This window comes from Dermochelys coriacea, chromosome 8 (genome assembly GCF_009764565.3).
Source record: "Dermochelys coriacea isolate rDerCor1 chromosome 8, rDerCor1.pri.v4, whole genome shotgun sequence".
In the NCBI taxonomy this organism is placed as follows: domain Eukaryota; kingdom Metazoa; phylum Chordata; order Testudines; family Dermochelyidae; genus Dermochelys; species Dermochelys coriacea.
In genome coordinates, this window is record NC_050075.1 from 35,771,346 (window position 1) to 35,792,721 (window position 21,376).

At 51.4% G+C, this 21,376-nt stretch overlaps 1 protein-coding gene and 1 long non-coding RNA gene across 2 annotated transcripts in view; one reads left to right on the forward strand and one right to left on the reverse strand.

Annotated features, from left to right (window-relative positions):
* The first annotated feature begins 949 nt into the window (after window positions 1-949).
* CXXC5 (CXXC finger protein 5) overlaps window positions 950-21,376 on the forward strand; it is a 101,628-nt gene continuing 81,201 nt past the window's right edge. Inside the window, 1 exon segment of the mRNA XM_038413324.2 lies at window positions 950-1,141. The gene's annotated coding sequence lies outside the window, so the exon portion shown is untranslated.
* Window positions 7,100-21,192, reverse strand: LOC122455457. Its single transcript, XR_006273672.1, has 3 exons — window positions 20,817-21,192; window positions 10,523-10,817; window positions 7,100-7,794 (listed from the first exon to the last, which is right to left on the reverse strand). It is a non-coding gene; the product is annotated as an uncharacterized LOC122455457 (long non-coding RNA).

A 21,376-nucleotide genomic window follows, 5' to 3' on the forward strand; every position in this document is an offset into this window, starting at 1 on the left:
GTGCCCAAGGTATGTAATAAAAATACAGTAAATGGACACATTACATTATACTGAGGGCCTATGTCATGTATTTGTAATGTACAGACTAGTTTGAACAATTTCAGCTCAGAATAGCTTGAAATGCCACAGAAAGCTGCGCTCTGAGCCCAAGCAATCAGAATGGATTGAGGAAACCTAAATCCTCATGCTCTCTCTCACACACCTCTGTATCTACATGTTATAATAATAATAATAATAATTAATAAAAAGGATCCTCAAAGTTTAGCACGAGTACCACAAGTGGTCTGTTGAAGTATTTCCACCCCTAAGGAACCACTGGGAAAACCTTTATGCATTAAAAAAAAAAGGCTCCACAATGAATCAGCCCATGTGCTGGCAATATTTTGTGGCGAGGCACAAGGAGCGTGTTTTCACCAGGAAGCAGCGGGAACCTCAGTATTTGTCATACCACCCCCCGCTCCTCCCAGGGAAAGTTCCGAACGGGCCAGTTTAACAAAGCCCCAAATGGAAATCACATCGCCCCTGAGAAGGAAGCCCGGCTGGGCTAGCACCTCCCCAGGCCAGCTCGCTGAACGCCGGCTGGGCAAAGTTTCGCATCTTACTTTGGGGTTTGTTTTTATTTTGTTTAAAGGGGAAGCACGGGGATAAACTCCAAGTTGCTTTTCGTGGTGGTGGTGGTGGTGGTGGCGGGGGGGCGGGGGGAACACAAGGAGAGAGCAAAAAGAGGGAGTGCAGGAGACAGCGAGGGATGGCAGAGGGCTTGGGGACTGGGCTGTGGCCAGGGGGAATGCACCGGCAGCCGCCACGCTGCAAGTTAGTCAGATAATAATCAAAGCGTTTGCATAAAAACCTCCTTTGGAGGCGGCTGGGCGCTGCCTGCTCGGCTCGAGGAGTTGCCCCGGGCTGCGGCTCACTTTGGGGCTGGTTGCTGGGGAGGGCGGGGGGAGAAGCCTGCGCTCAGCATGCAAAAGAGCAGGGCCAAGGGAGCGAGGCGGAGATGGCAGAGGGGGCGGCAGTGGGCAGCCGGCGAGGCGGTCCGGTCCGGGTTTTGCCGGCAGCCCCCGGGCAGCAGCAGCAGCAGCAGCCCTGTGCAATGTGGTTCGGCTGTCTATGTACTTCCAGAGCGAGGAGGGATGTAGAGGTGGGTTTGCGGGGAAGGAGACGCTGCCTTGGAGGAGAAACACCCCCCCCACCCCTTCACTTCTTTTTTTTCCCCCTTCAATTTCCCATTGTGAGCCCCCCCTCTTCCCATGCACGCGACCCTTTGATCTGGGCGCTGCAGCCCCCCCCCAACCCCGCTGATTTACCCCCCCCGCCCCACAGCGAGGGGAGGGAGACAAACACCCCTCGCTTTGCAAAGAGACAATTTTTTGGCAGGTGCTAATTTTTTTTTTTTTTGCATGCTCTGGATTTGGCTCTTTAATCCGGCCGGCGACAGCTCGCGCGCGCACACACACACACACACACACACACACACACACACTGCCCGGAGTGGTGGTGGCTGCAGCTCCCATCCTTCCCTTCTCCTCCTCCTTCCTCCCCTGCCGCTGCTGCTTCTCCTGCTCTTGCTCCGGATCGCTCTTCCTCCGGTAGGTGCATGAGAGTGAAAAGGCCCCTGTGCTCGCTAAATATGCAGATGCATTCACGGGCGGCGGAAGAGTTGGGGAAAAAGTCTCGGGAAAAAGTTTGCCCTGTAATTTCCCTTCCGTTCAGGTGCTGATCAGTGGCCCAGGGGAAAGGGGAGAGGGGGCAGATCAGACCCTTTGCTCCCACCCACCCCCTATCCCTAACCCCCCTCCTCCCTCCCTCCGCCGGGATGGAGAAGTGCGGCAGAAGGTTGGTCTCAGATCACTGGGTCTAGACAAAAAGAGGGGATTGGGGGGGGGGGGAGGGTGGTGGGATCCTCCATGGGAGATGACCCGTGAGTTCGCCCCAGCCCGGCTGGCACCAGAGGTCCCTGGAGCAGAGGCAGAGACATCCCAGGAGAAGGGGGGGGGTTATACACCCTCCCGCACTTTCCTTTTAAAGTCCCCCCCCAAGGGAAATTAATCGCCTCTCCCTCCCCGATTCTTCCAGTTTTGGGTATTTTTTGCGGGGTGGAGCAAACCCCACGCACCGCGATTGGAAAGACACCGGAGAAAGTGACCAGTCGTGTGTGTGTGGGGGGGGGTGTGTGTGTGTGTGTGTGACCAGTCCCCTGTGTATGTGTGTCTCTCTCTCCTGTAGCGTTCGGAGTCATGTAAGTCCCAGATCGCTGCTGCTTGACTGGGGTTGCTGCCGGGAGCGTGGGGGGGGGGGGGGAGTGTTGGGGCGGCCGGGAGGACGGGGCGTTTAATGAGCAAAGTTTTGTTTGCAATATTGAAATTGTCCCTCTTGCCCCCCTTCCCTCCCCCCCCCTTGAGTGAAATTAACAGGAGGGGGAAATGGGATAGCGAATGTCAGTTTCCAACGCGGGGCGGTGGCACGGTGGCTGCAGCCAGCCCCTCTATCCCAGGACGCTGCATTATTGATCAGGAGCCCACCCCCGCCCGATCTAATCACTGGTTTGTTTCCCGGGTTACAATGGTGTCTGAAAGCAGCGGGCGGCTCTAGCTGACCCTTCTGCTTGTGCGAGCCGCGGATTAGAGCGGCGCCCGCTAGCGCCGCTGCAGCTCAGGGGCTGTCAGCAATTCCCAGCCCTGCTTTCCAGGGGCTGGCGAGTCAGCAAACAAACCCAGGCCGCCCACCCTCCCTCGCCTGCCTCCAGCCTGCCATGCAGAGCCTGGCGCTGCTGGGGAGAGGGAGTGGACGGGGAGCCGCACAAGGCGGCTGGGGGGCAGACTTTGGGTTTCCCCGGCTTTAATTTGCCTTTTTTTTTTTTGTTTAAAAAGCTGGAGAAGAGGATTTGGGGCAGAACAGCGTTCCCTGGGCTGATCACTTTGGCTTGCGGGTTGGATATGATTTCTTTCCCTTTTCTGTAGCTCAGAGGGCATTCAAAGTGTTTGGGTCGCTTGTTCAGAGTTTTCTACAGGTTTTTTTGTTTATATATATAAAAGCAACAGGAGGGCTGAGTTTGTTTCATTTATTTTTAAAGCAAATTTTGCATCCACGGAGTACTCGAAATCTGTCTATTTTGTTGTTGCCCATTTTAGTTTTGTTTCCCAAACTGCAGCCAGTGAGGGATGGCCGGGGTACGGGATGCGCGGCTCTGGAACTGAGCCATGTGTGACAAGTAACTTAAGTTTGTTTTTTTTTAACCAAGCAATATTTTCCCCCCACTTTGCCTTTGAGTCGGTAATATGCGATTCATGCTGGAGCTGCACTCCCCCTGCATTTGATGTGTGGGCACTGAATGTACACTAAGAATAAAAGATTAAATGGAAGCAGACGATTGCAGTATACAATGTGTAATTTATCTAATACTCATCCACAGCCGCACGCTGCTAGCTGTAAAGCTGTAGTGTATTTTGCAAATGATTTACTGTACTGTTGATTATTATACAAAACTCGGCTCAATCTTAGCTCAACTCATTGAGGCCCAATGCTATATCTTCCAATAACCAATGCCCTTCCCATTCCACCCAGTTGTTTGGTTTGGGTCCTTTAATTCTTTGCTCAAATGAGCGATTAAAAAGGAAGTGCTACTTATTCTGGGTCCTAAACATAAACAAAGCCGTACACACATCCAGTGATAACAGATCACATGTGTGCAGAGTTCCATGTGACCCTGATCCAGCAATCTTTGCTCCCATAAGTAGATTCTTTGGAGAGGATAGGATGACTGGAGTGATTTGAGGACTACACGAGGGAGTAAAGATCCATGCCTTCTTAGTTGTAGGATACCTGGGAAATACCGTGTTTTGAAAGAACAACTTAATGGTTGGGGTTGCCCCATGTGTAACCCACTGAATTAGAATGTAGGGCACATTTCTTATCACCATGCAGCTTGAAAGATATATTGCATGCAAGGGGTAGGGGCTGGGTCTTGCACCACTGAACTCAATGGAAGTTATGTTTTTGATGCCTTTGGGAATAGGCCCTGACTGATATGACAGTGTCAATGGTCCTTTAATAGTTCCCTTGCCTGGCTTTTCCAGGCTCCTTGGACCCATGAACTTCCATGCTTATGCATGCAAATAGGACCCTGTGATTTCAGATCAGGTAGCTGCCTATACAGGAGGGTGATTGGGTGTTTCTCTCCCTGATTTGCCTGTTCAAGTGTGTGATTTATTACAAATACATCCATAGCACCCGGGAGTGAAAATTTGGCCTGCAGGCTACTTCCCTACAAGCAACTGCTGTGAGTAATTGTGTGGGGTCCAGCTTAAACCCACCAAAGCCAGGAAGTTCAGAGCTCAGACTGCAACTTCTTTGTTAACTCCAACCCCATTTATCCCCTCTGTGTGCTGGAGGATTCCCCAAACACTGGGTGGTCTTCCATGCTGCACCTAGGCATAGGGAGAACTTGGGCTGACAAAGGTCCCAGCCTGAATATACTTGCTTTCACTTATTGCTACTGTAACTGGGTTTTTTTCCTTTTGTTTATTTGTGTGAGGTTTTAAAAAATGTTCCAACAGTTAAATAGCTTTGCTTTAACGTGCGCTTTGAAAGAAACATGAGCCATTGAAATTGAAGGCCAACTAGCGAGGATTTTGCCTTTAAGAGGTGTTGATTAATAGAAAAGCATACCTAGGTTTTTCCTTTGGAGTGTAAAGTACCCTTTAGTTAGACATAGAAAACAGAGTGCCCCTTTCCTCTCTTTTTAAAAAATTCCTTTCCTAAAAGATTATGCATGGTGTCGCCTTTTGAAAAAATGACAACAAACAGTCTGTGCATTTAGACCTTGATGAGAACTCTCAGTGCAATGTCAAAAACAAATTGGCTTCTTTAGTGCCTTATTGAGCACAAAACCTGTAAGTGTTGTTCTCCAAGGCTTCTGCCCACATTGGCGAGGCAGAGAGGGGTCGGTTTAGCTCCCTTTGCTGCCAAGTATAAATTTATTGCCTGATTTTAGTAGTGTCCCCCTATGGAATTGGGAGCTGTTGGTAACATTTACTGTGTTCCCCCGTCATGGGAATGGGCTCGTTTTGTCACTTAAATCCAAGTAGGCTCCATTGTGTGCGTGTGTGCGTAGGTGTGCATTTTATCAGCCTTATAGACCCAATGATCTGACCTCCAGGGGTTTTTTGGGGGTTAACCCATCAGAGCGTGATAATAAAAGTAAACTAACAAAAGAAGTGCTTATAGCTTTCTGCTGGTGAGGGTTGACTTGGCTCTGTGTATTTGAAGTTCTAGTCGGTGTTCTTCCTCTGCACATTAAAGCTGACAAAGTGGCTTATGAGGAAATGAGAGGTTAAAGCGTCGGACAAAAGAAATTGACATAGTAAATGTTCAGAATAATTTGAAAGTTCGGCTGATTCCATGAATGAAACTTGTTGAATGAACTTGCGTGGGAGTTTTGTTTACTGGTGGCAAATGCAAAGTGCACATTGCAAAACGTGATTGCTTACCCTGGATTAGAGAGATAATAAAAGAAGATATTGGAAGTGTCTGCATTAGGCTAAACAAGGGCATTTGGAGCATGCAGAGGTTATTGAATGGGGGGTGGGATGGGGAGAAGGCCTTGGTGGTGCAGGTAGTTTGTGTGTGTGTATCGTGTGTGCAAGGGCTTTGTACAATGTAAAACTTTTTGAATGAATGCATGCACACATCATTCATAGGTTATCACCACTTTGGTGGGAAAATAAATGAATTGCTTGAGGCTTTGAGCCAAGTTGTTACTGACAGGGACTTACGGGGAGAGATCTGAGGACCAAAGGGACCCAGCTTTGTCTCTGGCAGATGCCACAAGGTTGACTTTGGTGCAGTTGTGCTGGCTTACGCTAGCATGGAGTTTGGCCCACGGAGCCTGTGAAATAACATTGGGCCATGTTACACTCCAGCAGCGTGGGATGCCCTGAAGGCTGAGGACTGATCCAGTCTGCAGCATGAACCCAGCAGCCAAAAGTGCATGTGTGACATTAACTGGCTGAGGATGTATTTGCAGGTGCCTCTTTTCAAAAACCTGCTTGTTCCTCCTTGATAAAGGATGCAGTTGACACGAGTCGTGCAAGAGGGGGATGCTGAAATGGGTTTACTGTGGTAGGGACTTGTCCAGTGCATCTCACTAGCGGCATCTATCACAGAGGGGCCAAATTGTCCTCTCCCTAAGCAGGGGAAATGTCCCCTTTGGTGAAGTGTGTCCCCTACCCGCAGACTCAGTGGCATCTCCTCCATTGGTTTTGGGGAATCAACCCCCCTGCCCACCCAGTAGGTTGGGGGATAAACTCTCCCCCCCAGCAATGATCCAGAGAGAAGGCAGAGGGGAGCACATGGCATTTCCTGACTTGTTCTCACTAGGGGCACTCTTGGGCCCTACGTTCGAGCACGTGGGGACATGTGGCTGCCTGTCGGTATCGTCGTTTATTCCTAAGCACAATGTGGTTTTCTGGTGGTTTCACTTCTGAGCTCCTCCAGTAGCACTTACGGCCAGACCCTCAGCTGGTGTAAATCGGCATAGCCCCACTGATGTCAATGGAGATGATCTACCCCTGCGCAGGATCTGGCTCTTTGGCCCATTCAGATTTAAAACCTTGGTAACACAGAGCAAGGTGAATTACAAATGAGAGGGTTGGGGTTTTTTGGCGGGGGGAGAAGGGGACTGATTGGCTCTGGGTGGGGGGCAGGGTCATATGGGGCTCTTCACCTGTAGGGTGCTGGTTCCAATCTGGTTCTAGTGCAGCAGTGACTGGGGACCATTTGGTGAGATGAGTTGACCGTGTTCTCAGCTGCGCAGGGAGACACTATTGCAACAGGGGCTTGTAATTTTATTGCAAAATATCAGACAGATCACTGGCTTGATCATCTTCTCGGTTACATCGGTGTCACGTCGTTGCCTTTAGCAGTGTAGGTCACTTCAGATTTACACTGCAGTGGGGTAAGTTCTGCTGATATTTTGCTTCTTTCCCATGTGCTTTCTCCAAGGCCAAAGCCTCCATAGGAGGGCTGAGTTTGGAAAAGGGGCAATGAAGGAACGGGGGGGTTTACTGTTCGAAATTAAAAGCTCTGAGCCAAACTCACTGCTGACATAAGCCAGCAGAGTTCTGTGACTTTACGGAAGTGTGCCAGGTTACACAAGCAGAGGATTTGGTCCCCAGCACCTTAGGTGCCATGGAAGGCCATACTGGGGAGTGGGTGAATTTGCTGCAGTGCCCACCCTGCAACTGAGCGAGACTCAGGGGTCTGTAGAAAGTGTGGGTGGTGGGGCGAGGGAGAAGGAGAGAGAGAGAAGGCCCTATTTCTGCTCACCTCACCTGATTTCTGTTTACTCTAGTCTGAATCCACTAATCTCAGTGCAGTTCCTCCTGATTTACACTGGTGTACAAGAGAGCAGAATCGGGCCCATTGTGCCTGGAAGGGCCAATCTGGAGCTTGAAAGCCAGTGTGAGCCAAGTCCCTGTGAGCGGTGGTGTCGGTTACTCTCCCTGGGCCTGATTCTGCTCTCACGCCACTGGATCCAGGCTCAGGCCCTATGCCTGCCTTGGCCAGGTGGCGTCTGTGGGGTGACACAGGCGCATAGCTCACGCAGACGAGGCGTTTGACAGGTGTGCATGCTGGCTCCCACTATGGGCAGCGGTCTGGCCACTTGAAGCTGTTCTTGGGGGTGTAAAAAGACTCCAGGCTGTGTCCCTGATGCATTGGGGAAGTCCCCTGCCAGCTGGGCTTCACCTGGGCCTGGGCTGGGGGGTAGCAGATGGTGGAGGTGTGAGTGAAAACCTGGAGGGAAGGGTGATGCGTTACTGTATCTCTGGCTGCTACCAGCCCCTGGTCCCTTCCACTCCCATTCTCCGGGTTTGCAGGCCTGCTGGATCGTGCAAGTGCCATCGCTTCACCATTTACACCAATCCTGGATTTGGCCCTGAGGCGTTCCCAGGGCCTGCCCACCCCCTGGCTTTGGGGCCAGATCCTCCAGGGACCTGTAAATCAGGGAGCTCCACGGCACTACGCCAGCTCTCACCCAATGAGAAGCTGTGCTGGGCCCCTTGGTGGGAAGTTTCCCTCCCGATGCAGGACAGGTTCTGGTGCTGGGATCCTTAGGATGGGCTGGGGGAGCCTTTGGGAGCGACTGCCACTTCCAGGGTGAGGAGACTTGAAACAAATCATGCCAAGCCACCAAGATGATTGTCTTGGGGCCAGCTCCCTGCTCACCCGTCAGCAGCCTGGCCGTGTGCTGGCCTGGATCCCGCTCTGTCTGGGACCTAGCAGCAGGCATCTCCTCTGGCACTCTACTACCTTTGCTATTCAAATGCCTTCCCTGCTTGGGAGACTCTGGATTTCCTGCCGGTGCGGTGGTGTGGCTTTCCACACTTTGTTTGGCTGCCACTCCATCACGCGCTTTGATGGCCACATTCAGGCTCACAATGAGGAAGCCGGAGCCAGCCCCCTCCAGTCCTGTTCCTCCCCATCCCCCTTTTTCCTCCACCCTCCACGCAGATGCACCACTCCCCTCCTCAGGAGGCTGGTTCCACTGGGGCGGGTGCTGACCTGCCCTGGTCTCTCCCCCACCCGCTTCACTGATGGCAAATTTGTTTTCCCAAACCCGGGTGCAGGAAGGACCCCTTGATTAAGTGTATTAACAGTTAAACTTTCAGCTCATAGCTTAAACTCACCAGACCACGAAAAGCCTCCATCGTGTTTACTCATGCTCTGGTGCTCAACAAGAATATAGTGCTGAAGCTTTCCTCCACCCCCCCCCCGCCCCTCAACTTCAACTTCCAGGGGAGAGGGAGCCTTTCTGGTGCTTTTCTCCTCCAGAGGACCCTGGATCTGGGGGTGATCCTAGCTTTTGCTGTTGGGTCCCACTCCAGCTCTGCGAGCTTTGGTAACAGAGGTGGAGACTGAATTTCTCCCTGGGCCGAAGGAGCATTTAACATTTCCCCCTCTCGCTAGCGCTTTGAATCCTTTTTTTCCTTAATGGAAACCCAATTTGTTTCCTGTTGGAGCTGGGCAGCTCCGATGGGACTGATCTTTACCCATCTTTGATGAGCCTGTTTGTCTAGCAACACCCAGCTCCATTGAAATTTACCTCCAGTGGAGTGGAGGAGGATTGTTTGTTAAGCCAGTGATGCCCCAGGATCAGGGCCCCATTGTGCTCCACACTGCACAGAGTAAGAGACGGTCCCTGCCTTGAGTTGCTTACAGTCTGCATAGACCAGACAGACAAAGCAGGAGGGGGGGACAGACAAGGTGTAACATACAAGAAGGGAGGCAAATGGCCTCTTAGATCAGCTTTATGTCTGGTGGGAGATGGGGTGAGTGGGTAGAGTGGAGGGGCTGAGTTAACAGGCCTATGGGGGAAAAAGGATCAGCAATATTGCCAGGGGTAGAGGGCTCGTAGAGGAGGTGGGGATGAGGCTGCAGCGAAGGAGCTGGGAGGGCAGCAGATAAGAGGTGGTTGGCGCAGACAACCAGTCAGCAAATAGTGGCGGGAAAGGGGCTGCTTTTTTCCCTAACCAGCAAAGCCCTTATGCAGCCAGAGAGGGAGGAAACAATGGAATCTGCTCAGAGTTTTGGGGTCCGACTCCAAGGTGACGTTGACAAGGGGAAGGTGCCAGGGCAGCCAGTGGGCGTGAGGGGGTCAGCAGTGCCTGCGGCAGATCTCACTCCCCATGGCAGCAATCGGCAGCGACTGCGCCAACGCCAGGCCGAGTGGCACCAGCATAACAATGGTGTATGTGAAGCCGAGTCCTGCCGAAGGGGCTCTGAGCCGGTATGGCTTGTACCCCGTTCAGAGCTGCGGTTAAAGGAGGGGAAGGTTCTTCACTATTCTCCTGCTCGTTGCTTCTCTGCCCATGCTCTGGCATGTTGGGGCAGGGCCGGTTTCCCCTCCTGCCCACTCGTGCTGCGTGTTGCCTGGGCAAGCTGGATGAGCAGGGCCCGGGTACCAAGTGGTAGCTTCTCTGCAGATAAATGGGGAGCAAGGAACAGAGTGGCCTGTACGGGGAAGAGCTGCTCTCGCTTGATTGGAAGGGATGGGTTTGATGTAGTAGGCCAGATGAGATGATCATCACGGTCCCTTCTGGCCTTAGCATCTATGACTCTCAGAGTTTCTCAGAGGCCCAGGGTATCCTGTGTGCCCCAGAGCTCTGCAGCCCCAGAGCAGCGTTATGTGATGGGGGAACCTAGCGGTCTTGGATTGGGGGACAGATTTCATTTATTTTGTGGAGGGGTTTGCAGAGGGTGAACCCAGAATTCATTCATAGGGGTGTGGAACAAAGCTGTGGGTTCAGTTATTAGGGGGTGGGAGGAGAGCCCAGAATGTATTTACTCTGTGTCTGTGTTGGGAGGTGTCAGGATTGATCTATTGGTGGGAGAGAAGAGAAGTGATCCTTTAAATCAAATAGGTGTGGGGTTGGGTTTTGTGTCAGCACATGTCCTTCTCAGCCAGGCTATCAGGTTTAATCTTCAGCACCTATGTGTTACAGAAGTTTTTGAGCCCATTTACCTGCTGTGACTTACACATCACCTCTCAGTTCACCCTGCTCTGAGCTCCACGCACATCCCAGTTGGTGCAGTGCGGGGGAAAGGGGGTGCTGCATGGTGTATCAGGCACATCTTTAAAAGCCCTCTCTTCTTGGGTGCCTCTGGTCTTTGGGGGCAATGGGTATCGGCCCTGAGAGCATTGTCAGTTGGCACACGCAGAGCATTCTCTTCCCACACTTCTCCTCCCCTACATTGGGGAAGCAGGGGGATGGCATCACAGGTCTTCTATGACATTCCATATCAATGCACGGGGCAGCCTGTTATTAGAAGAAGAAAAGGATTTTAAGGTCACAACTTTTTAAAGCAGCAGAAAGAAGCAAAGGGGAACCCTTGTATTCTATGGAAGTGGTTGGATCAGCCTACATACCATATTGGGTTAACTTCTGAGGTTTGGAATGCTCCAAAATTAGTTTTCAGAGATAAACAGAGAGCCCAATTCTGAGACACATACACCAGGTTTACCCCATTGCCTTAATTAGGATTACTCCTGATCTGTACCAGTGCAAATAAGATCAGAATGAGGCTTGGTGTGTGAAAAAGTGATTCCACTAGCAAACATGTGCTGCAGAATTGCTTTTATCTATTTTCTTCTGGGTCTCATGGCCTGTAATCTCTCCTCTCATTTCATATTTTGTCTTCTCCTTTTGTCTGTCACATGGTCAGTGATCTTTCTCACCCAGCTCCCTGGACCCATCTCTATCTCATCAAAGGGCGCTCCTTTTGTGATTTGTCTTGATTGGAAAGTGTAATCCTTTCTGTATAATTAATACGAAGGCTTTAAAATGTTTGAAAAGTGACTCTGTAAGAGGCTCCTGCATCTGTCTCATTGATTCCATCTTAGATGTACCCATTTTACAAATAAAAAGTTTTTTTTTCTAGTCTCCAGCCCTACAACTTCCCCTGGGATCTGAGAGTCAAGCTGGGTTCTCCCCTTCCTGTGTATAATCACTCGGAATCATAAGCTGCTTCTTTTACAGGCCATATTTTGGATTTCTTAATGCTTATGCAATACTACTAAAGGCACAGCTGCCAATCAGGGTATAATTTGGCCAGCAAAATCATTGTTACTGGGGATGGTGCATCAGAAGGGAAATGCCACCTTTTTATGTGTTAGATGAGAAGATTTCATATGGGATCCATGAGCCAACAAACATGGCTACCCCAATGCCATTTTTACAGTCACCTATCAGAGACAGCCCTACTTTATAGCAAATATCGTCACTGCATTGCAAACAGTTGGAACTTCGGGTTACGACTGATGTAGCTAGATTGTGAGCACAGGGCTCTGGGAGTTTATAATGTCCTCCATCCCTCTTCTTCCTCTCTGGATGATGCTTATGCTGGGGTGTTGCATCTTCCCATTTAAGCTCTTGGAAGTCATGAAAGTTAGAGATAGAAAAGTACCTAGACCACTTAATCTGTCTCTTGTCAAGAGCAAGTGCTAGTTCTCCAGCTAGAGAATGTAGTGGGTAATAAACATCCCCAGCACTTCATTGTGAGACATGGAGCCTTCCATTTCTATGTCACAGTTCAGATCCATCCTTGATTCTGCTCTCACCTATGCCAATTTTCCAGTGATGTAACTCCACTGACTACACTGGAGTGATTCCTGATTTATTGAGCTGTGGGAACAGAATCCGTGCCTGAAAATCATTTCTGGATCCCACTGGTTGGTGGTTGAGGTTACAACTGGCAAACTATATTTGAATTGCCAAGGTAATTCTACAGGGGCCCTACAGATGCATGTGATCTTATCCCACGGGCGATGGATCCAGTTCTGCTCACAGGTGTAAATCCAGAGTAACTCCACTGTGTGGTATGGATTTGCTTCAGATTTATGCCAGTGTAACTGAGAGCAGAATTAGGCCCAGTAATATTTAGACCCATTTGGCCTGGCATAAGCCTGCACAATGTCATTGCAACAAATAGGAATTACATCCACATGCCCCATTGCGCTGAGGTCTTGATGCACTCCCATCCTGGACTCTGGCCTCTCTTGACTTCAGTTTCCTTAAGCGCAGCTTTTAAAGTGTTTAATTAGCATGACGTCAGATGGCCATCCAGTGATCCAAGCAAGTGATGCCCTTGGCACTTGGGGTGGTGGCTGTATGGCATTTGAATTTGGGCCTTTAAATCTTGTTTGGCTTCAGCAGTTCCCATTCCAGTTCATCATGATTTTCAGTTACTTTTCAAGCTTCTTTTTCTTTAATTTTGTGTTCTCATTCTGAGATCTTTCCTCCAGTTCTCAGTCATTCTCCACCCCACCCTCTCATGTGATGTGTGTTGCTTTGCTTTTGCACATACCTGGCTTTTATATGTCTCCTTCAACCCTAATCATCCACCTCTTGTTTTCAGTCCAGCTGTTGATGTTCTCCACTGGGGGTTTCTCTTTTAAACACGTTACCCATTCTTTTCCATTCCTCTGTTATTTAACCTGTCATTCACCTCTGTCACATATGCAGTAGATGCCTCTATCCTTCACCCTGAACATCATTTTGTCTTCCCCCGAGACTGTGCATCTCTAATGCTCCTTCACTATGGATGCTCTGAGCTTTTTCCTGATCGCTGCTGGTTCTGCTGCTCTCAGGATGTTCCCAGTGCTGACTTCCCAGCCATACCATTAGGTGTGGGCGTGAGCTGAAATGCTTCCGTTAGGGTTTTCTCTTGACTCTTTCTGTGTGGGCTTCTTTAATTTGTTAGTTGCAGTCTTGCATCTGTAATTGCACTGAGCCGACACATCAGTGCCTGGTTCTTGCTGCTCAGTGGTTCTGATTTTAGAATATGGTTTACATATAGACTAGAACTCCCAGGGTGTATTAGTTTGCAAGGATTTCTGAGTTGTAAGGGACAGTTTGGTATTGTCAGTCACCAGTGCACATAAGGGATCATATTTACTGGTGAAAATCAGTGCAGCTCCTTTAGCTTCAGTGGTGTGCTGCTAATTTACATCAGCTGTGGCTTTGGCCCCATGTATTCAAAATTAGGCCTGTATTTGACATTTCAGTGCCTTAGAATGTCACCCAACTACTGCATTTCTGCCCCCTTGGTTCAAGTGTAGCTGCTGTACCCCTGTGGGCCCTCCTTATCTCAGTAGCTAAGCAGGATCAGGCTAGATCAGTTCATGGAGGAGAGATCTTCAAGGAAAGCCCATGCTGCTGCCGCTGGAAGTGGTGTTTGTGATTCAGTAGATGGGGTGATCTCCTCACGGTTGCTAGGGAAGAATGAACGCCCAAGGTGCTGTCTCCTGGATGAAATGGAAACCTGAGGACCTGATTCCTGTGGTCATTAAAGGGTTGGTGGTGCTTCTAGATTCACAGAAGGGACCATTAGATCATCTCATCTGACCTCCTGTATATCACTGGCCATCACATTTCAGCCAGTTACCCCTTTATTGAGCCATGTAACTTGTGTTTTGCTGAAGCATCTTCCAGACAGGCAGCCAGTCTGGAGCTGAAGAGATGGAGAATCTACCACTTGCCTTCATAGTTTGTTCCAGCGGGTTGAGTAAGGGCTTGTCTACGCAACAAAGGCTCTGCTGGCACAGCTGTACCGGTGTAGCTATGCCGGAAGAGCCCCCTAGTGGAGATGCTGGTTATACCGACGAAAGGAATTGGCTTAGTTAAACCAGCTGCCCTGCTGACATAAGCAGTTTCCAGCTAAAGGATTTTTTTGCTGGTATAACTGTCTACACTAGGACTTTTGCGGCGTAGCTATGTCAGGCTGGGGATGATTTTTTCACGTGCCTACCAACACAGCTATGCCAGCTAACTTTGTAGTGTAGACCTGTGCCAACTTCTCAAAGCCCTTAGAAAATGTCCTTGATCCTTAAAATAACAAACAGATCTTCATGGTGTGAGTGAAAGCCCGCAGGAGCTAAGTATGAACGGATCAAAGCAGGGAAGATTGGAGGCAGGTGCCACTAACGGGGCAGAGTTAAGGCAATTTGAGTATATTAAGTGGATTTTCATTCTTTTCCATGTTTGGGTTTCATTTAAATTTCACCTTAACCCTGAATGTGCTGGGTTTCTAGTGATTTTTTGTTTTGAGAATGACAGTCTTCCTATAAATTACAGGAGCCCTGCGCTCCAACTCACCAGAATTGTATTAGGATTTGATGGACAGCTTGGTAGCCTGCTCGGCTGTTGGCAGAGCCGGCCTAGAAACAGAATGGGAAAATGTGCTTTTAAAAAGTTTATATGTATATAAAAATTATATTTGGGGGCTGCGGAATGACTACTACTTGGAAGTTCGGCATCTGTAGCCACTCATCAGCATCCCTGCTGTGGGAGCCCTGGAGAGCTTTGTGTAGATCATAGAAACCCCACTGAGTCCTTAGTTGCATCCTAGATCTCAAAGCTCTCTGTATTATTGTGAGCCCTGTTTCACAGCTGCGGAAGCCAAAGCATGGAGAAGGCAACTGACTTGTCCCAGGTCACGTGGTGAGTTGGCAGCAGTGGGGCCATACCCCAATGATTTTTCAGGCCGTGCCCCTGCTTGATTTCGATGAGGGCTTTGGCTTAAAAACTGCCATTAGGGTGGCCCCGAGCAAGGAGTTAAGCCCAGCCCTATCCATGGGGCCATGCCACTTTTATTGTACCTAGAGAGCCAGCTCCTCGGCTAGTGGGATTCAGTGTAGTTCCATTGATCTCGGTGGCAATTTGCTGGTTTACACTGCATGACAATAGGGTGACCAGGTGCCTGGTTTTTGACCGGAAAGTCTGGTCGAAAAGGGGACTGGACACTGGATGTCCAGTTCCTGCGGGCGGGGGAGGTGGTGGGTCATCACCCGCTCCAGTCCCCACTCAGCCGGGGCAGCTTCCTACCTGCATTGGACAACTGCAGCTCCCAGCCCTGGCTCCGCAGGCGAGTCCCTCCTGACTCAGGTGGGATGGGGGGTGGAGGGGGCAGGTGGGGGAGAGGGAAAAAGCAGTGAGCGACGGGGGGAGGGGGGAAGAGGAGTGGACAGAGGGTAGGGCCTTGGGGAGAAGAGGCGGGGCAGGGGAGGTTCTGACTCTTCTGCTGGAGTGTCCGTTTTTTAAATATTACCAACTTGGCAACCCTAGATGAGGATCTGGTCCAGCATGTACAGTCCGTGCATTTGTAACCCCTGGTTAGCAGCGGGATGTGTAATACACACTCAGCATGGGTGACACGGTCGCATATGTTGTGTGTAGGAAATGGACAGTTCAAGGCAGCAGGAAGCAAATTCGTACTGTCTGTGTTGTCTCCTCCTTGATGTATGGCCGCTCCCATGGGAGAACAGGCCAGCCCTTGGGGACTATATTTTCCTTCCTCATCTCTCTGGAGCTCTGCACAGAGTGAGGCAGGAACAGCTCCTTCTGCAGCCTGCCAGCAGCGCTCCTGATCTGGATGGGGTCAGTAGAGAGCTCCAAGGTGTGTGCCCACCTGCATGCTATCTCCACTGTGCCCCAAGCTGTTGTCTGGCTGGCACTTGAATTTGGGTCCATCTCTACATGGCTCTTCCTCTAGTCAAGCCTTTTGTTCTTTGTTTCTGGAGACTTTTAACCTAGTTGCTCTAACCTCTATGAATGACTGAAGATTGCTGCCTCTGGGTGGCATTGTTGTGATTGCCCTCTGCTTTACCTTCTTCATCTCACTAATCTGATGACCAGAAAGTATTCAAAGCATTCCAAATATGGGTTCATTGTCTGGCTCTTTGCAAAGCACAAGAAGGATTTCCTGGGATCATTATTCAATAAGTCTATTTATACTCCCTGCTGTGTGTGTATGCCACAATATAGAATCATATCACATTGCATTTGAAATTGCACGTGCAGTTTTAGTGATTGTGCATATAAATCAGGAATAGCACGCACAAATCATTGTGCTCTGGTTATTTATGTGTCTGATTGCAGTAAATGCACATGCAAATCACACGCAGTGTGTGCTTTGTCTTTAACAATCAGGCCCGTTTTCTATGTGACATACATGTGTGTTAGATGCAGCTATCTACTCTTTATTGAGTGTGGTACACCGGACCCTCACTAGAATGCGCATCTATATTGCGCGAGTTTGCATATAACGCGGTCGTGGCCATGGATCCCAAATTTAATTATTTTAATTGCATTTCATTTTAACGCAGTCCCCGCTATAATGCGGTACCACACATGGATCCCAAATCCTGCATTCTAGTGAGGGTCCGGTGTACTTTGTCGCTTGAAGGCCACGTTCTGCACAGGGGTTTCGGCCCATGCACCCAGGACCGTCCCTAGCAATTCTGGGGCCCTATGCAGTCCCCTCGCGGGGAGGCCTCTACGGGGGGAGAGGGAGCGGGGGGGCTGGCCCCAGGCCTCCACAGGGGGGACGGGGCTGGCTTGGGGGGTAGGGGGAACCACCCCCAGCACTCACCGGCGGCGTGGCTGGGGCCGGGTCGCTGCGCTTCCGTTGCCGGTGAGTGCAGGCCCAGCCCCGCGGCTGCAGAGCTCAGGGGACTGGGGACGGGTCTGGGGCGGAACAGGGGTGAGGCTGGGGGAGTGCAGTGATCTGGCCTCAGCCACGCCGCTGGTAAGTGCTGGGGGCAGGGAAGGGGTGGGGGCCCAGGGGAAGAAGCCGGTGGGGGCGGGGCAGAGCAGGGGCAGGGGCCTGGTGAAGAACCGGAGCAGGGGCTGGAGCAGCACACAGCTGCGCAGGGCACCAGGAAATTTGGTGCCCCAAATTTCCTGGTGCCTTACGCAGCTGTGTGCTTTGCGTATGGGTAAGGACGGCCCTGCATGCACCAGGGACAGTGCTGATGCAGAGAGCTTCTCCCCCAGCACCTTGCGACCCTCCTGCCATGCCACTGCTGGGGCTAGACCAGTGGTGGGCAACCTGCGGCCTGTGGGCCACACATGGCCCATCAGGGCAAGCCACTGGTGGACAACCAGACTATTTGTTTCCATATGCATGGCCACCTGCAGCTCCCGGTGGCCGCGGTCCACTGTTTCTGGCCAATGGGAGCTGTGGGAAATGGTGGCCAGGCCTGTGCCACTTCCCACAGCTCCCATTGGCTGTGAACAGTGAACCGTGACCACTGGGAGCTGTGGATGGCCGTGCAAATATAAACAAACAGGCTGGCGGCCCGCCAGCAGCTTGCCCGGATGGGCCACAGGTTGCCCACCACTGGGTTAGACTCTATAGCTGGGGGGCACGAAGGGGCTGGAACACCACTTCCCCTTCTGACCTAGCACAGTGATGGCCCCCCCTTGTGGTCTCCAGAGGCACTGTGCTGCTTCAGCGCACTCCTGATCTGCCCCATCTCCCCCAGTGGGGGTCTGTGGCCCACACTTCCATCCCCCCCACCGTATGTGTCTTTATCTAGGGCACCAGGGAGCCGTCCCTGAGAGGTGCCATGGCTTCGTACTCTTTAGAAGTGCTGCCTTTATCCTAGGCATTTAGTATATTGCAGCCAATCTGTGGGTTTTCTGTGCATCCCCAGTATGAAAGTGTAAATCTCTTGTGACGTGGGGATCAGAGGACAAGTCAGAGACCTTACTGCAGATGAGGTTCCCTGGTTTTGGGCTTTAAGTGTCCAGCAAGAAACAATCCTGGACCCAAAGAGCGTATGATCAAGACAGACCAAATTCAGAGGGGAAACTGAGGCATGGAGATACATGACTTGCCCGTGTCACATAGGGAGGCTGGAGCAGAGCTGGGCATTGAACTAGATCTCCTGGCTAGTCTTTTAAACACAGGAGCCTCCTGGCTCTCTGGATCAGGTGACATAGCACATGCCGGGGGGGGGGGGGCAGGGGGTGTTCAGCCCCTAACAGCATAGGAAGAACCCACCCTTCACATGCCCACTGTCCCAGACTCTCTAGGGAGGAGATCTGTCCTATGCTGAGGGCTCTGGCTTTCCTTTTTCCTTTTTCCTTCTGCTGCTCTGTCCTGCTGGGTCTGACCCCCCCCGCAAGTCTATCCTTCTCCCTTCCCTTCTGTCCCAGGCGTGTTGCCTTTCATTGCTCCGTGGTCAATTGCAGAATCAACTTGTCTGCTCGCCTGGGCTCCTCTCTGGCCTCCTTGGACATGACTGCCTGCCCTGATTCTGTGTCCTCCACTAGCATCACCCCCTCGCTGCACTGTACTTCCTCCAGCTCCTTGACAAAATGAGCGCAAAAAAATGGTCCTGATGCTGATCGTTGCGATGCTCCAATACTCACTTCCCTCCTTCCCAAACAATTAGTGCTCACAAGGAAACTAGGTCTTTGATTTCCAGGTTAGCGCTTTATCCACTCAAGTAGCTCACCCTCTATACCGTACTTACTGACCTTGTAGATTAGTCCTTTGTGCGGTGCACTATCAAAAAGCTTTTCTGATGCCCACAGCTTTCCTCATCAGTGCACTTTGTCGCGGCTTTGAAAACTTCATTCCGATTTGTTAGATGCCTTCACCCTTTTATGAAACTGCTAATTAAATTATCACTCATCTATGGGATTCTTCCTGGTGCTGATCAGGGGAAAGATTTGGGAGTTATTGTGTGCATGTGTGGGGAATATTACGGAGACAGCAGCAGGAAAACCAGGCAGGAGACTGATTTGTTAGAGGAAAAGTGTAGCATGCAAAATAAGAGAGACACTGCTGTCTCATCAGACCCTTGTTAGATACCTAGCAAGAACACCGTGCCAGTTGGGTAGCATGCCACAGGCAGGGGATTGCTGCCATGGGGAGGGTGCTACCCTGGGGAGGGTACCAGGAATGACACCAGCTACAGTGGAACAGAGGGGTAAGGAAAGAGTTAAGGAAAGTGAGGTTAGTTCTTGGTAGAAAAGGGGGCATTTGGCCTCCAGTCTTGCTCCAGGGGGAGTGAGTGGCACTGCTCTCTTTGACTTATCAGGGGGCAGGATCAGGCCCTGAGAGAGGTGTTCAACTCAGCAAGGGATCAGTACAGTTATATGCAGTGATGAGCTGCCAAAGTTTGAAGAACCAGTTCCTTCACTCGCTCCGGGTCTTCGGCGGCACTGAGGGAAGTGCCGCTGAAGACCCGGAGCGCTGCCGGGTGAGTAAAAAGGGATTCTCAAGGTGAGCCTCCCCAGCTGGGAGCTCAGGTGGGCCAGACAGGACGCTCCTGTGGGCCAGATGTGGCCCACGGGCCGGAGTTTGCCCAATCCTTTAACAACCGGTTCTAAACTGGCTTCTAAATTTAACAACCGGTTTGCGTGAACTGGTGCGAACCGCCTCCAGCTCACCACTGGTTATATGCTTGTCACGCTGATCCTGGATCCAAAACCAAGGGATGCAGGGCCACCGCTGCTGTCAGTTACTGTGGTGTCCATTGGCCGAACACCGTTGGCTTGAGCTCTACCCTTCCGGATTCACACTGCCAGAGTTGAGATCAGGATCAGGGCTCTCATCTCTACAACTTGGGCAGAGCAGTGTCATCGCAGGGATAAGGGTCCCACGTGGGCAGGGGGACAGCTGAATTACAGAGGCATTGGGCCAGTCGCTGGGGCTCCATCAGAGCCACTGGCACAGCAGCGCCGGGTACCAGCTGAGGATCACCCTGGGTCCGTTCCCAGTACCAAGAAGCCTGAGTATGAAGGTGAGCAATGTTGCCTCCTTGTGGTTGGCCCACAGAGAGGATCTGGACCTTCTAGGAGTGTTCGCTAAGGGAGTTCTCCCTCGGCTCAAGCGGGCAAGGCCTTTGTATTTGGCAGGCCTGGCTCCCCAGGGAGATTTGCTGCCCATTGAAGGCAGGTAAATTCCGGGGCATACTCAGGGGAAGTGTGGCCCTTCTTATATGTGTCCCTTTAAGTCTCTTTCTCAACACTTGGTGCTTCCTATTGCTAATCATTGTGAGGATCCCCCTGCCCCATCCCTTGATGCTCAGATATTGTGGGGTGAGAGGACTAGTTGCTAACCAGCTAGATTTATCTGCGTGTTCCCCTGAACTGGCATCATTTGCGGGATCCACATGGAATCAGAGCTCTTCTCCAAAACCTCTTCCGCCCATCCTGGTGCTAATGGCCAGCTCTGCGCCACGCCCCAAGCACCGAGCTGGAGGTGGGCAGCAGGGGACCTGGAGTTTGTCGAACAAACTGTTCCTGGCTTAGCTTCAGAGGCTATTTAAAGCAGGGGGAAAAAAGACTCCCATCTGGCACGGGTTTTAAAAGGCTGGTGTGCCAGCTCCAGGCACCCGGGGCATTGGCTGCGTATCCGTGCCCCCCCATTTACCTTGGCCTCCGCTCCAGCAGTCAATAAAATAGAGTGCTCCCCTATCTGCATGGCTCCCTCCCCTCAGCCAGTCCGTTCCCTCCGCTTACCAGTGGCCGCAGCAGCAGTGTAGGGGAAATCCACGCTCATTTCTCTGCTGTCACCCCCAAATGTGGTTGCTGGTTTCCTTGTTCCCCTCCCGCGTGGCGGGGTGGTGGGAGGCTGGGGGTGGGGGAGTGGTATCTGATTGCTTTCGGAGAGGGAGCAGTGCGCGCTAGCTGCTAGGATTGCCGCCCGCTGCCACCATTTTGTTTGGCTGGGGGAGCGCTGCAGCAGTGAGGCGTGTGGTGTTAGCGCCTTAATGAATCAGGACAGCATGCAAATTTCTGCCTGCCGTGGTGGCCAGCGGGTCTGTCCAAGCGCGCGCTGTCTCGCCCGGTGAGTCTGCTCGGATCCTCGCAGGGCTGCTGACAGAATGATTTAGTTTGCACAGTTAAAAAAGAAAAAAAAGAAAGTCGTTGCAGCTCTGTGCAACAGGCTGGAGGGCTGGGAGGTGCACTGGGGAGAGCAGAATGCCAAGGGCTAGGCCAAGGCTTGCGGGCGTGTGGCTGTCTGTACAGACATCTCGAGGTGCAGTTTGATCTCCCAGCTGGGCTGGCTGGCATGGAGG